The sequence below is a fragment of the Rhopalosiphum padi genome, chromosome 2 (genome assembly GCF_020882245.1).
Source record: "Rhopalosiphum padi isolate XX-2018 chromosome 2, ASM2088224v1, whole genome shotgun sequence".
Taxonomy (NCBI): Eukaryota; Metazoa; Arthropoda; class Insecta; order Hemiptera; family Aphididae; genus Rhopalosiphum; species Rhopalosiphum padi.
In genome coordinates, this window is record NC_083598.1 from 28009530 (window position 1) to 28027208 (window position 17679).

A 17679-nucleotide genomic window follows, 5' to 3' on the forward strand; every position below is an offset into this window, starting at 1 on the left:
CGGAGAGTGAATCTGCCCCCTACACCATGGATTTATACACATAAATGATAGATAAGTGAAAATTTATCTATCATACAATTTAAAATAATTAATTAATAACACATTAATGATTAACATATTATAACAATAATCAAACAAATATAAACAGATAACATTTATTCAGTTATACCTATTAACAATTAAATCAAAGCTATAATGCTCAAATATGGCTGATGCTAATTTAGTTATGTTTAAAATGTTAATACAATAGTATTTAACATAACTATACAAACTATACATGGATACTGAATAAAATAAATATTGTATAAATTCAAAATTTTTAGTTAAGAACTATATTATGTATTTATAATGGTAGTTTTTTCTATGTATCATCTAAACATAATAATCACAGATAGATAAAATAGTCTTAACATTTATTGAATAATTCACGCAAAATATACGATGAATTAAATTTACAAAATACAATACGGTTATTAGTTGTCATTGTAAACTGTAGCGTAGTGAAGAGTATTAATTCAATTTTCAAGGATTTTGACCTATTTATTAATTTTTGCTACTAAAAAACACTAATAAAGCACGTAAATATAATTGTCTATAAAGAGTTCAAAATGAAATACAATTATTTGAAAATTATACCATTTATAGAAAAAATGATTATATAAATACTTAGTAAACATTTTAAATTTTACGGCTATTCGTTTTTGAATTTTAAGAAAATAAAAAATCATTTTTGTTGATAACTGGTTAGCGTAAAAGATTAAGAACATAAAATTTTTGAGGAATTGCCTATGGTTAATAAAATCCAAATGTGTACAATCACATATTCACATGCAAACATTTGTATTTTATTATAAGACCTACGTAACCAATGCGTCAGTAAATTAGTAAAATATGAAGTTTCAAATGTACATGAAATAAAAATAAAATCATTATCTTTATCCTTATATATATAAAAGAACAGGCCATTTTTATATACCCATTTTGTGACGACGCTATTAAACTTGTATCCAATTTTTTTTTCACAGAGTTGTTCAAAATATCTGTCTGAGTGTCACCACGTCGCCCAATTTTCAAAATTTTGATTTTAAAGGGTTGAAATCGGTGAAAATAAATTTTTTAGTATAATTTGTTTATCTATATTCATAAAATAATAACAATAGCAATCGATAACATAAATCAGTACACATACAAATTCTAATTATTAGTTATCTCTCCATTGCCTTGCCACGGTGCCTATACACTAAACACGTTCATTTCATTTGCACTCCGTACTACCAGGCACCAGCAGTTCGGACACGCGTAACATCTAAAATATTTAAGCTTTTTTTAACACATGTGGCTACAAATTTAAATACTATATAATTATTAAACTTAAAAAACATTCTTCTTTTCGACAACGCTTCCACAGCGTTTTACACTTAAAAGGAGTTTTTCCGGGCAACGCCGGGTAATTCAGCTACCTAGTAAAATACACAATAATTAGTAAATAAAAATATGTGTAAATTCAATGTTTTAAGTAAAGTAATAGATACACACAATATTTCTGGCAATATTAAACTTGATCCGCTTTTGTTAGTGTATTTGTAAAATAAGAACTAATATAATAACTATACTTGGAGTCTTTTTTTAACAAGTCAAAGAATATTTTTTAAATATTAAATATTATTTTATTGAAATACTTAATAAAACGTTAATATTTCTCGTTTCTTAATATAAATAATTATTTAATTGGTATTTAATAAAAAAAAATGTATGCAAGGTAACTATAAGAATAACAGTGTTAGGTAATTTTCCACACCACCTTTATTATTAAACGACGTGCAATAACATTGTCCGTATTGTTTAATAACTTTATGAGGTATTACACGAGGCGCGTTTTTTTATTGTGGTGTCCCCAGTAGGCCTAATCCACATCGTAAGCGAGAACGCATTATATGCAGGGGCGTATTTTTAAAGATTTAGAGGGGCAGCAAATTTTTATTTCGTACTTTATGAGTACTGGCGCAGTGACGTCAATCATTAATATTTTTCACAACAAATGTGTGCCATAGAGGTGTAAAATACTATAATGTTTATAAAAGTATATAACATGGTATTCTATGGTATTAACAGTTTGACCAATGCGAGGCATTTTAATTTTTTTTTTAATGGGAGGGAGGCAGCAAAATATGTGTTGCCCTTATCATACAATTTCTAAATACGCAACTGATCATATAAATGCATTCAAATAAAAAAAAAAAAAAATATACAATAACTTAAACTATGTAGATATTAATAATTCTATACAATATAAAACGGGTAATGTGTATAATATGTGTGTGTTGCCGGCCGGCGATAGTCAATGTGTTGGATGAGTGGATGAGAGATGAGCGCTAATGCGTAAGGGGAAAACTTATACTATAATGCTGCCAATCTTCCTCCAGGTTGAAACGAAGCCGAGTGCCGAAACTTTTCCCATCAGCTTTGTGACAAATTCTTCTTCACTAATAAATAATATATATTTATATAAAGTATAAAGTATACTAAACCTACTACGATTCTAAAAATTATAATATATTACCAACAAATCCTTTCGACAGTTGATTATCGTCAGTTGAATATCTTTTTGCTGCCAATCTTCCTCCTGGTTGAAACGAAGCCGAGTGCCGACACATTTTCCATCAGCTCAATGACAAATTCTTCTTCTCTAATAAATATTATATATTTATATAAAGTATACCATACCTACTACGATTCTAAAAATTATAATATATTACCAACAAATCCTTTGGACAGTTGATCATCAATTGAATATATTTTTGCTGCTGCCAGACGTCCTCCGTGTTGATATACAGCCAAATCCGACAAATTTCCCATCAGCTCAATGACAAATTCTTCTTCACTAATAAATATTATATATTTATATAAAGTATACTATACCTACTACGATTCTAAAAATTATAATATGTTACCAACAAATCCTTTCGACCGTTGATCATCAGTTGAATTTCTTTTTGCTGCTGCCAGAGGTCCGCCGTGTTGAAAAGAAGCCGAGTGCCGACACATTTCCCATCAGCTCAATGACAAATTCTTCTTCACTAATAAATATTATATATTTATATAAAGTATACCATATCTACTACGATTCTAAAAATTATAATATGTTACCAACAAATCCTTTGGGCAGTTGATGATCAGTTGAATTTCTTTTTGCTGCCGCCAGACGTCCTCGGTGTTGAAACGAAGCCGAGTGCCGACACATTTTCCTTCAGCTCAATGACAAATTCTTCGTCGGTGGATAGTCGTCCATGATCCAGTTAAATGTTCTGTTCCTATAAAACTTCAAATAATATGCAGATTAAATGTATTTTAAACTTATATTATAATGCAAAACAAATCCTTTCAATAGTTGACATTAAGATGAACGTCTATTGATGCTGCCAATCTTCCTCCTGGTTGAAACGAAGCCGTGTGCCGACACATTTCCCATCAGCTCAATGACAAATTCTTCTTCACTAATAAATATTATATATTTATATAAAGTATACCATACCTACTACGATTCTAAAAATTATAATATATTACCAACAAATCCTTTCGACAGTTGAATATCGTCAGTTGAATATCTTTTTGCTGCTGCTAGACGTCCTCCGTGTTGATATACAGCCAAATCCGACAAATTTCCCATCAGCTCAATGACAAATTCTTCTTCACTAATAAATATTATATATTTATATAAAGTATACTATACCTACTACGATTCTATAAATTATAATATGTTACCAACAAGTCCTTTCGACCGTTGATCATCAGTTGAATTTCTTTTTGCTGCTGCCAGAGGTCCGCCGTGTTGAAAAGAAGCCGAGTGCCGACACATTTCCCATCAGCTCAATGACAAATTCTTCTTCACTAATAAATAATATATATTTATATAAAGTATACTATACCTACTACGATTCTAAAAATTATAATATATTACCAACAAATCCTTTTGGCAGTTGATCATCAGTTGAATTTCTTTTTGCTGCCGCCAGACGTCCTCTGTGTTGAAAAGAAGCCGAGTGCCGACACATTTTCCATCAGCTCTATGACAAATTCTTCGTCGGTGGATAGTCGTCCATGATCCAGTTAAATGTTCTGTTCCTATAAAACTTCAAATAATATGCAGATTAAATGTATTTTAAACTTAAATTATAATGCAAAACAAATCCTTTCAACAGTTGACATTAAGATGAACGTCTATTGATGCTGCCAATCTTCCTCCTGGTTGAAACGAAGCCGTGTGCCGACACATTTTCCATCAGCTCAATGACAAATTCTTCTTCTCTAATAAATATTATATATTTATATAAAGTATACCATACCTACTACGATTCTAAAAATTATAATATATTACCAACAAATCCTTTGGACAGTTGATCATCAATTGAATATATTTTTGCTGCTGCCAGACGTCCTCCGTGTTGAAATACAGCCGAGTGCCAACACATTTCCCATCAGCTCAATGACAAATTCTTCTTCACTAATAAAAAATATATATTTATATAAAGTATACTATACCTACTACGATTCTATAAATTATAATATGTTACCAACAAGTCCTTTCGACCGTTGATCATCAGTTGAATTTCTTTTTGCTGCTGCCAGAGGTCCGCCGTGTTGAAAAGAAGCCGAGTGCCGACACATTTCCCATCAGCTCAATGACAAATTCTTCTTCACTAATAAATAATATATATTTATATAAAGTATACTATACCTACTACGATTCTAAAAATTATAATATATTACCAACAAATCCTTTTGGCAGTTGATCATCAGTTGAATTTCTTTTTGCTGCCGCCAGACGTCCTCTGTGTTGAAAAGAAGCCGAGTGCCGACACATTTTCCATCAGCTCTATGACAAATTCTTCGTCGGTGGATAGTCGTCCATGATCCAGTTAAATGTTCTGTTCCTATAAAACTTCAAATAATATGCAGATTAAATGTATTTTAAACTTAAATTATAATGCAAAACAAATCCTTTCAACAGTTGACATTAAGATGAACGTCTATTGATGCTGCCAATCTTCCTCCTGGTTGAAACGAAGCCGTGTGCCGACACATTTTCCATCAGCTCAATGACAAATTCTTCTTCTCTAATAAATATTATATATTTATATAAAGTATACCATACCTACTACGATTCTAAAAATTATAATATATTACCAACAAATCCTTTGGACAGTTGATCATCAATTGAATATATTTTTGCTGCTGCCAGACGTCCTCCGTGTTGAAATACAGCCGAGTGCCAACACATTTCCCATCAGCTCAATGACAAATTCTTCTTCACTAATAAAAAATATATATTTATATAAAGTATACTATACCTACTACGATTCTAAAAATTATAATATATTACCAACAAATCCTTTCGACAGCTGATTATCGTCAGTTGAATATCTTTTTGCTGCTGCTAGACGTCCTCCGTGTTGATATACAGCCAAATCCGACAAATTTCCCATCAGCTCAATGACAAATTCTTCTTCACTAATAAATATTATATATTTATATAAAGTATACTATACCTACTACGATTCTAAAAATTATAATATGTTACCAACAAATCCTTTCGACCGTTGATCATCAGTTGAATTTCTTTTTGCTGCTGCCAGAGGTCCGCCGTGTTGAAAAGAAGCCGAGTGCCGACACATTTCCCATCAGCTCAATGACAAATTCTTCTTCACTAATAAATATTATATATTTATATAAAGTATACCATACCTACTACGATTCTAAAAATTATAATATGTTACCAACAAATCCTTTGGGCAGTTGATGATCAGTTGAATTTCTTTTTGCTGCCGCCAGACGTCCTCGGTGTTGAAACGAAGCCGAGTGCCGACACATTTTCCTTCAGCTCAATGACAAATTCTTCGTCGGTGGATAGTCGTCCATGATCCAGTTAAATGTTCTGTTCCTATAAAACTTCAAATAATATGCAGATTAAATGTATTTTAAACTTATATTATAATGCAAAACAAATCCTTTCAATAGTTGACATTAAGATGAACGTCTATTGATGCTGCCAATCTTCCTCCTGGTTGAAACGAAGCCGAGTGCCGACACATTTTCCATCAGCTCAATGACAAATTCTTCTTCTCTAATAAATATTATATATTTATATAAAGTATACTAAACCTACTACGATTCTAAAAATTATAATATATTACCAACAAATCCTTTCGACAGTTGATCATCAGTTGAATTTCTTTTTGCTGCTGCCAGAGGTCCGCCGTGTTGAAAAGAAGCCGAGTGCCGACACATTTTCCTTCAGCTCAATGACAAATTCTTCGTCGGTGGATAGTCGTCCATGATCCAGCCAAATGTTCGGTTCCTATAAAACTTCAACTAATGTGCAGATTAAATGTAATTTAAACTTATAGTAAAATTTCAATGTTTAAGAAATCTATGTTGGTGTTCTTTTATTTTTGAATTTAAATTAATTTGAAATTTTATATTCATAATTTATCAGTTAAAAATGTAAACAATAACTAAAAAGATTATAGTATATTGCAGTTTAACTTTCTGTTCGGTGGCCACCTTTTTAATTCCTCACTCTCTTTTATAAGAAAGTTAAACAGCACAATAACTATAAAAAAATATAAATTTAAACATACACAAAGACGAACTTGCTTTGTTATAAGAAAAAAAATTAAAAAAATTGGTAATTTTTCAATTCATTATTAAAATAAAAAGAACACCTAAAACCGTAGTACAGTATATTATCTGAAAAAACCATAAAAATTAAATATAATTTAAGTAAATATTCATAATATACTGTACTACTGTTTAAAAAATTATAGTATTAAACAAACACAGCCCTGCGACACTTTTTTTTGTTATTCATCAGCTTCCGAATGATACTGCCAATCGTCCTCCGGGTTGACATTATATAAGGATATAGCGTAATTATTTCAGTTTTTTTGTTTTTCCGATATTATGGCAAGATCTGAAATTTTTTGATTTATTTTATTACTATTTACCACCCAAAGTACCAAATTGATCCATATTTGCTACAAGAATTTATGACAAACAAAAAGTAAACTACATAATTGTAAAATCATTTTACATTTTTCGCTACGTCCACGTCCAGGATCTAAGGTGTACTATTCTACTACTATTCTAATATAATATAATGCAAATAATACAAATAATACACGGTTGTTATTTTTCACAATTTTTGTCTATTATAACTAATGAGTAAAATAAGTAGGCATTGTGTTCTATTTTTTCATTGGACCCTGGAGAATAAAATATGCGTCTACATCAACTACATCGTCTGACTAGCGCGGATTGTTCATATAAATTAATATATTTTATTTTAAGTTTAAAAAATAATTTTAATCCAAAAAAGAATAATAAAAAAAACTTACTTAAGCGTTGACTCTTCCCGGGAAACCGAGTTGTACCAATCTACAGTGTATACGGTGTGGTGCACCGCCGCCGAATAAACTCCAAATTTTCTTCATACGATCTTCATCATGATTCTAAATGGGAGTATAAAGATATTTTATGAAAATAAACAGCACGAAATGAAAAGGAGAGTACTTGTCATGTACTGTTGTTTAACGACTGTTCATTAAGACTATTATAGAATTGTTAATCGTCTTCGACGAATGTCGTCGATTGTCGTATGCCACAGATGACGAATATTATAATATGATAAATCTATGTTTTTTTTTTTATAGAACTCTTTATGATATTATACGATCTATTTTTCTATTTTAGCTGTTTGACATATTAACGTAAAATTGAAACATATAAACTAGACCAAATCTTTATAAATATTGCAAAGTATTAATATTTTATTCTAATGAAGATGATTACAAATTATTTTATTTAATCTATAAAAATAGTGAACTAAACAAAAATAATAATATTATTATATATATTTAAAAAAAAAAAGAATTATGATTAATATCGTTATGTTTCTGAGTTATTATTTATGCATTCTTTTGGTTTTAATCACGCAGTGCTTTAACTTAATCTTACATATTCTTACATGTAAACTTACATATATATATATATCTGAAGACACCTATCATAATAGAAACAAATTCATACATTTCTTTTATTATGGTTTCATGTAACAAATAGTACCTAGTCAATGCTTTGAGGCATTCAATTTTCAGTACAATTTTACAAAATAGTCAAAAATTACATTAAATTAAAGATAAAGAAGTAATTATTACAGTGTTGCTTTATACATTAGTGATTAACTTTATTACTGTAATTAGTGTGTGAAATTTGAATTTGAAAGAGACAGTCAGTCAACCTTCATTAATAAGTATAATATTGATGTATTATGACTTATAATATTATATGTTGATTAATATTGCTAAGTAGGTATTTAATTTTATTTTTTTTGTGTAAAGTTTGACAAGCTACATTTTTTTCCGAAAACATTGCATTTATCATAATTATTATTATAATATTGTATAAATAATAAATATAATTTATACCGTATTATATTCTTGTTATATACTTTTGAGTCAATAGGTACAACCTTTTCGTAAAATAATTTGAATAAATAATATCTTAAGATTAATCTACGTATGTCAAAAATGTCATTATATGTACGTATAGTATAACATGTACAAAAAACTTTTATGTCCCTACAAATAATGTTTTAAATAATAACAAAATATATAATATCGTAAATATACATAATTTCAAAATATTTTGAAAAAATACTATTTGTAAGAAATACTCTCATTAGAATTTTATTAAGGTTTTAAGTATCTAAGAATCTAAGATTATTTGTTTTTGAACTATAACAAAATATAAAAATTATTTGAGAAAAAATATTTATTTTTAGGGTGGGTGTATAATAAACATTTAGTAAGTTATAGGTATATTACTGAACTTCAAATAGTCATAAAAAATAATGTGACTTTCCAGTAAACATATTATTTTTATTTTAGGTTAAAAAAAAACTAATGAGAATTCCAATATAATATTTTTAAATTGTAGATATAAAAAGAAAATATTTATATGAATATCTAACGAAAAAATTAATTTGAACATTTTATAAATTTAGCCGAAGACAATCAAAATTTTAATTTTAAACGTTTATAAAATATACCGTGACTATACATTTTTTATTACAGTAAATTAGTGAACGATTGGTGAAGAAGCCTGTATTAAATTTTAAATCATATTTGCATATCTATAATTTTTTTCGGCTTAATATAAAAAAAAAAAAAAATTTAATTGTTTTAAATAATGAAAACGCTTTTAAAATTATACAATTTACCTATAGAGAAATCATAATGTAGATAATTGGTAAATTTTTCAAAATTCTATTATTAGTATTTTTTAATTAAAATTAAATTAATAAATTAATTTTGTCGATATTATGACAAGATTCGAAATTTTTTATTTTATTTTACTATTAACCACCCAAAGTACTGAATAGATCATATTTGCTACAATAATTTATGACAGAAAAGAAACTACACAATTTTCAAATAAATAAACATTCATTGCTATGTCCAGGATCCAAGACGACTTAATTTTATTCTTGGCTATTTTATACATTGGACCAGTGGTCAACCTTTTTGGACTCTCGGGCCACATTCACAAACTAAAACTGTTTGCGGGCAAGAAAAGAATAAAAATGTAATATACTTAAATTATTTACTATGCAAAAAAATATTGTTTAGAACTTTAAATTAAAAAAAAAATTTGTCGTTTTAGATTTTAAAGCGGGCCGTAGACAATAACCCGCCGGTTGCCGGCCATTGCATTGGACGATTGGAAATAAAATATAAGTGTCATCCAAGTATAGCAGCTTGTACACGTCAATAAATATTTATTTTAAGTATAAAAGATAAATTTGATATTCCATAATTATGGGAAAATTAACTTACGTAAGTATTCTTCGACGCTGTTCTGCGAAATCGAGCTGTACCACATTTACAGTTCAAACGTGCATCATCACCGCCGAAGAAACAGCTAGCTCTTATTTCTTCATTCGTCTTCTTTGCGCTTCAGAATGAAATTATTGAAATACTCTATAAAAATGAGAGCACTTGTCATACACTAAAGGCTGTTGTTTTAAGACTGTTCAATAAACTATTAGAATTATTAACAGTCTTCTACGAATGACGACGATTGTCGATTGCCACGGATGGTAAATATTGTAATAATGTGATAGATCATATGTTTTTTTTTATAGAACTCTATGTGATATTATAGTATTTATTTTTATATCTCAGCTGTCTTGCATACGAAACTTTTGGTATTTAATTAATTTCATACGTAAAACCATAATAATAATTGTATATCCTGAATTTTTTTTTTTTAATTATAATTTTATTATTTCAATAGTTTTTTGGTAAAATTGTTCACTAAAAAATAAAACCATATAAATATGGTAATATTTCCAGCTTTTTTGTTTTTCCGATATTATGGCAAGATCTGAATTTTTTTTTATTTTTTTTTACTATTTACCAACCGAAGTACCAAATAGATCATATTTGCTACAAGACTTCATGGCAGACAGAAAATAAACTACATAATTGTAAAATCATTATACATTTTTCTCTACATATCCAGGATCTAAATTCTAAGGTGTATTTATAACGACTTTATTTTATTCTTGGAAATTTCATCATTAATGTATGATCGGTAACCTTTTTGAACTCTCAGGCTACATTCACAAATTAAAAACAGTTTGCAGACCAGATAAAAATGAAAAATTTATATTCTTAAATTATTTACTATGGAAAAAAATATTGTCTAGAACTTTAAAATAATAAAATATAAATAAAAAAAAAAATTTCAGTGTTTTAGAATTTAAAATGGGTCGTATATCCAATAACCCGCCGGTTGCTGACCACTTCATTGGACTGGACGATCGAAAATAAAATATAGGTCTAAGTAATCGGGGTGGCAGCTTGTAAAAGTCAATAAATATTTATTTAAAGTATAAAAATTAAATTTATTACTACCCTAAAGTTATAGGAAAATTAACCTACGTAAGTATCCTTCGACGCTTTTCGGCGAAATCAAGCTGTGCCATATTAAAGTTCAAACGTGCACCGTCACCGAAGAAACAGCTATAGTTTATTTCTTCATTCGTCTTCTTTACGCTTCGGAATGGAATTATTGAAATATTTTATGAAAATGAGAGTACTCGCCATGTACTGAAGGCTGTTGTTTGACGACTGTTCAATAAAATTATTAGAATTGTTAATCGTCTCCTACAAATTACAACGATTGTCGTTTGCCATGGATTATGATAAATATTATAATAATGTTTTTTTTATAGAACTCTGTGATTTTATAGGATTCATTATTATATTTCAGCTGTCTTGCATACGAAACTTTTGGTATCTAATTAATTTCATACGTAAAATCATAATAATTGTATATTATCCTAAATTTTTTTTTAAATTATAATTTTATAACGGTTATTAACGGTTTTAAACGGTTTGGCAGAACTAAATGATTAATAATTTTAAAAATATTTAGATGTTTAATCATTAAACTGATATTACATACTAAATAGATAATAGCTAGATTATAATCTATTACATATAATAAACAAGGACTTACAAAATTAATAAAATTAATTTCTAAATACAAGCAATTATTCACATTCAACTCGTTATACACATATGACATATAGTCACATATCATTTCCGTTTCGGTACCCTCCTGTTTAGGAATAATACATACTCATACTATTTTTACTGTTTTTAAAATTAATCGATAAGTTCTAACTAATATGCTCAGATAATTTGCGATATTAATATATATATATATATATAATAAATGCATCTATTTATGGTAGTATGCTATTGTTATTTTATCCTATAAGTGTATAGTCAAAATATTTTGAAAATTATAATATGTATAATAAATGCAAACATTAACATTTGGTGAAATTCTCAAATAACTACAGTTATTCGTTTTTAAATTACTACAAAAAAACAAAAATCGGTTGAGCAGATATAGTTATCACAGAAATATGAAATGAATATCCAATGTCTTAAAAATTCAAAATTCAAACAATTATAAAAAAATATTAATGCGTCTTTTCGGAAAACTTTTTATTTTTGTTAAGGATAAAAAAAACTTATATCAGTCAGGTACTCGGCCAGTTAAAAATTAAAAATGCTATTTATACAATTATTATAAATTATTATATAAAATGGGTCTGGTAATATACTATGACGATTATGTATTTTTGGTCTCACGTATTTTGTGCATCGCGCGTTCGGTAATAAAATATGCATATATGCATACGTATACGTCACCCGGCGTGAATAGTAGAATAAAATATGTGCTTACGTCGATTACATCGTCCGGGTAGCCGATTGTTCATATAAATAAATATATTTTATTTTAAGTTTAAAATGTAAATTTAATTCTAAAAAAGAATAAGAAAAAAACTTACGTAATCGTAGACTGTTCCCGGGAAACCGAGTTGTGTCAATCTTCAGTCTATACGTAGTGGTGCACTGCCGCCAAAGAAACTGCAAATTTTCTTCATACGATCTTCATCGTGATTCTAAATGAGAATAAAAATACATTTTATGAAAATAAACAGCACGAAATGAAAATGAGAGTACTTGTCATGTACTAAAGGCTGTTGTTTGACGACTGTTTAATAAAATTTTTAGAATTGTTAATCGTCTCCTACAAATGACAACGATTGTCGTTTGCCACAGATGACGAATATTATAATATGATAAATCTATGGTTTTTTTTATAGAACTCTTTATGATATTATACGATCTATTTTTCTATTTTAGCTGTTTGACATATTAACGTAAAATTGAAACATATAAACTAGATCAAATCTTTATAGATATTGCAAAGTATTAATATTTTATTCTAATGAAGATGATTACAAATTATTTAATTTAATCTATGAAAATAGTGAACTAAATAAAAATAATTATATTTTTAAGTATTTAAAAAAAAGAATTATGATTAATATCGTTATGTTTCTAAATTATTATTTCTGCATTATTTTGATTCTAATCACGCGCAGTGTTTTAACTTAATCTTACTTATCTATTACATTAGATGCAATTACCTCTGTCTGTAGATATTGTGTCTGAAGACACCTATCATAATAGAAAAAAATTCATACATTTCGTTTATTGTGGTTTCTTGTAACAAATAGTACCTAGTCACTAGTCAATGCTTTAGAGGTTAGGTAATCAATTTACTTTTTAAACTTAAAATAAAATATATTCATTTTTATGAAAAATCCGCTACCCGGATGATGTAATCGATGTAAACGAATATTTTATTAATTTATATATAAATTATATAATATTGAACTTCAAACAGTCACAATATAAGTTTCCAGTGAGTATTTTATTTTTGTTTTTGCATTAAAAAAACTAATGAGAATTCCTATAAAACATTTTATAATTACAGATATAAAAAGAAAATATTTATATGAATACTAATGAAAAAAAAAATTTGAACATTTTAAAAATTTTAAAAATTTGTAATAATAAAAAAATAAAGAACATTGTTTATATATATGTATATAATTTGAAAATATTTTTAAAATAATAATATAAATAAGAAATACTATCACAAAAAATTAGTTAAGACTTTAAGTTATCGGTGTATTAGATTATTTGTTTTTAAACTATGTATAGTAGTATAGTCTATAACACAATATAAAAATCGTTTTACAAGAAATAGTTTTTTTTGGGGATGAAAAATTAATACTCAATAAATCATAAAATATTGAACTTCAGTCGTAAAAAATAATGCGACTTTCCAGTAAACCTTTTATATTTGTTATATTTAAAAAAAACTAATGAGAATTACTACATTAAATTTGTATATAAAAAGACAATAATATATAAATATCTGATGAAAAAATACATTTTTTATTGCAGTAATTTAGTGACACTGTATTAAATTTTAAATCATATTCGCTATCAATAATTTTTATCGGCTTAAAAAAAAAAATTAATTATTTAAAATTGTTAAAATGTTTTTATAATTATACAATGTATAGGAAATCATAATGTAGACAGTTGGTAAAATGTTCAACATTTTATGATTAGCATTTTTGAATTAAAACTTAGTAAATTAATTAATTTTGTCGAAATTATACAAGTATATTATAGCGTAATGATTCCAGTTTTTCCGATATTATGACAAGATCTGAAATTTTTTATTTTATTTTACTATTATCCACCCAAAGTACTAAATATATCATATTTGCTACAAGAATTCCTAACAGATACAAAAAAAAACTAAGTAATTTTAAAATCAATATACATTCATTGCTACGTCCAGGATCCAAGGTATAATTGACGAATTTATTTTATTCTTGGCTATTTTTTAACTTTAACCTTTTAGAACTCTCATGCCATATTCACAAATTAAAAAGAGTTTGCGGACCAGACAAAAATAAAAATTTTATATTCTTAAATTATTTACTATGGAAAAAATTTTTTCTAGAACTTTAAAATAATAAAATATTAAAAAAAAGATTTCATCGTTTAAGAATTTAAAACGGGTCGTATACAATAACCCGCCGGTTGCCGGCATCGGAAATAAAATATAGGTCCAAGTAATCGGGGTGGCAGCTTGTAAAAGTCAATAAATATTTATTTAAAGTATAAAAATTAAATTTATTACTACCCTAAAGTTATAGGAAAATTAACCTACGTAAGTATCTCTCGACGATTTTCGGCGAAATCAAGCTGTGCCATATTAAAGTTCAAACGTGCACAGCCACCGAAGAAACAGCTAGTTTATTTCTTAATTTGTCTTCTTTACGCTTCGGAATGAAATCACATTGAAATTTTTTATGAAAATGAGAGCACTTGTCATGTACTGAAGGCTGTTGTTTGACGACTGTTCAATAAAATTATTAGAATGGTTAATCGTCTCCTACAAATGACGACGATTGTCGATTGCCACGGATGACAAATATTGTAATAATATGATAGATCATATGTTTTTTTTATAGAACTCTTTGTGATATTATAGGATTTATTTTTATATTTCAGCTGTCTTGCATACGAAACTTTTGGCATCTAATTAATTTCATACGTAAAACCATAATAATTATATATCCTGAATTTTTTTTTAAATTATAATTTTATTATTTCAATAGTTGTTTAGTAAAATTTCTCACCAACAAATAAGACCATCTTCGACCAGCATAATTTTACATTGTACACAATGCATTAATGCATTATACATTGAATTAAAATTGTATAAATTCGTTATAGTGACATACTTAACCTAGTCTACATGTAGTATTGTAGTCACCTACTATAGTAGCTATACAGCAGTTTACGGGTTGGCTGAACTAAATGATTAATAATTTTAAAAATATTTAAAAGTTGAATTATTCAATTAATACTAAATAGTTAATAGATTATGATCTACGTATAATAAAGAAGGACTTACAAAATCAATAAAATTAATTTCTAAATACAAGCAATTATTCACATTCAACTCGTTATACACATATGACATATAGTCACATATCATTTCCGTTTCGGTACCGTCCTGTTTAGGAATAATACATACCTACTCATACTATTTTACTGTTTTTAAAATTAATCGATAAGTTCTAACTAATATGCTCAGATAATTTGCGATATTAATGTATATATATATATAATAAATGCATCTATTTATGGTATTGTGCTATTGTTATTTTATCCTATAAGTGTATAGTCAAAATATTTTGAAAATTATAATATGTATAAGAAATGCAAACATTAACATTTGGTGAAATTTTCAAATAACTACAGTTATTCGTTTTTAAATTACTACAAGAAAACAAAAAACGGTTGGGCAGAAATAGTTATCACAGAAATATGAAATGAATATCCAATATCTTAAAAATTCAAAATTCAGACAATTATAAAAAAATATTAATGCGTCTTTTCGGAAAACTTTTTATTTTTGTTAAGGATAAAAAAAACTTATATCAGTCAGGTACTCGGCCAGTTAAAAATTAAAAATGCTATTTATAGAATTAATATAAATATAAATTATTATATAAAATGGGTCTGGTAATATACTAATATGACGATTATGTATTTTTGGTCTCACGTATTTTATGCATCGCGCGTTTGGGAATAAAATATGCATACGTATACGTCAACCGGCGGATAGCAGATTGTCCGGTGCAATAAGTATATATTTATTTTACGTCTAAAAAAGTAAATTAAAGCTCCAAAAGTATAAAAATCAAACTCACGTAATCATCGATTTTTTTTTTGTGAAACTTAGTTGTGTCACATCGCCGACCCAGGAACACCTTTCCTCGTCCGTCTATACCGCGTTTCGAATTGAAGATATTGAGATATTTCATAAAAATAAGATGAACAGAACGGCATATGCGTGTAAAATATTATACATATTAAAGTACGGTTTAACGATTTGTACGTCTATTTTTTCTCCGTTAAAATTATTACAACCATCAATCGTCTCCGACGAATAGCGAAGATTGATGATTACCATAGATGATAGATTATAATATGATAGATCCATATCCATAGATTATATACTGTATTACTATGTTGTAATATTATATTATTCGCCAGACATTTAAATTTATTCGGGAGTCTGCCGTTCGAGAGACTCAATTGTGTACTTATACAAATTTTATATGCATGACAAGGCGGAGGGCGGGGTAGATTGTATATAAATGTTGTTCAGGACATTAAGACTAGACTCATTCAAAGTTTCTGCCATTGGCATCGCATAAATTAGTAATTAGTTGTTGTTATCGATATTTTTCGCCCGTATTATTATTGAATGACACCCGTCTTCTCATTATTAATGTAAAAATATTATAATATTATCAATAATCAATATTAATATCGAAAACCATCATAATTATTTTCCAAACAGATAAAAATATTAAATTATAGGTACTACAATTTTCTTCAAACTTTTTTATTGCTTTACTACTTTTTTTTGTGGCGAGTCCGCCGTCTCAAAGACCCCTGACGAGCCACTACACTGCAGGTGTTAATAAGTTGATGGCATAAACAGCTTAAAACTAATCTACATAATATTTTGAATACTTCACTGTTAGTGTTAAATAATAATACACGGATTGGTGTCTTTAAATAATATTTTTGTAATAACTTAAAACAAAATAGATAATTATACCTATATAATCGTTATTTTTCGTTAAAATATACAGTTATTTTGTCAATATTCAAATTTGGTATATGGTATATGTATTAACAGTAGCGCCGAACACGGGTATGAACTGGGGAAAATTCCCCAGAAATATTTATGGGTGGGTGGGTAATAATCAAAAATAATTTGTTATGCAGTATCTTGTATGTATGTAGTTAGAAATAAATATAGTACCTTTTTCGAACGTAACTAACTAAACATTTTTTTAGTAGGTGGGTCTAACACCAACATTTTTTTCCCATAACATGAAATATAGATCGGCGCCACTGGACTTACGACTAACCTCTGAGACTGGGAGTGAGAATATGAATTAAGTTAAAACTTTTAAGCAATAATAATAATATAATAGTAGCTATAGTTATGCAGTTGTACTAAGTTATATAGCCGTGTCACGGATTCACAATTTAAAATAGTCTTATTAATTATTATAGACTATCTTAAATCGTGCACGGATTAAATAAGTAATCATGCTGTAATCGTATAGGTTAGGTATAT

General features: G+C 27.6%; 1 long non-coding RNA gene across 1 annotated transcript; it reads right to left on the bottom strand.

Annotated features, from left to right (window-relative positions):
* Positions 1–2048: 2048 nt before the first annotated feature.
* LOC132921092 (uncharacterized) lies at positions 2049–6633 on the bottom strand. Its single transcript, XR_009660830.1, has 16 exons — positions 6192–6633; positions 5775–6121; positions 5579–5704; positions 5381–5508; positions 5185–5310; positions 4768–5114; positions 4572–4697; positions 4376–4501; positions 3959–4305; positions 3763–3888; positions 3565–3692; positions 3148–3494; positions 2952–3077; positions 2757–2881; positions 2561–2686; positions 2049–2483 (listed from the first exon to the last, which is right to left on the bottom strand). It is a non-coding gene; the product is annotated as an uncharacterized LOC132921092 (long non-coding RNA).
* Between the last annotated feature and the right edge of the window lie 11046 nt (positions 6634–17679).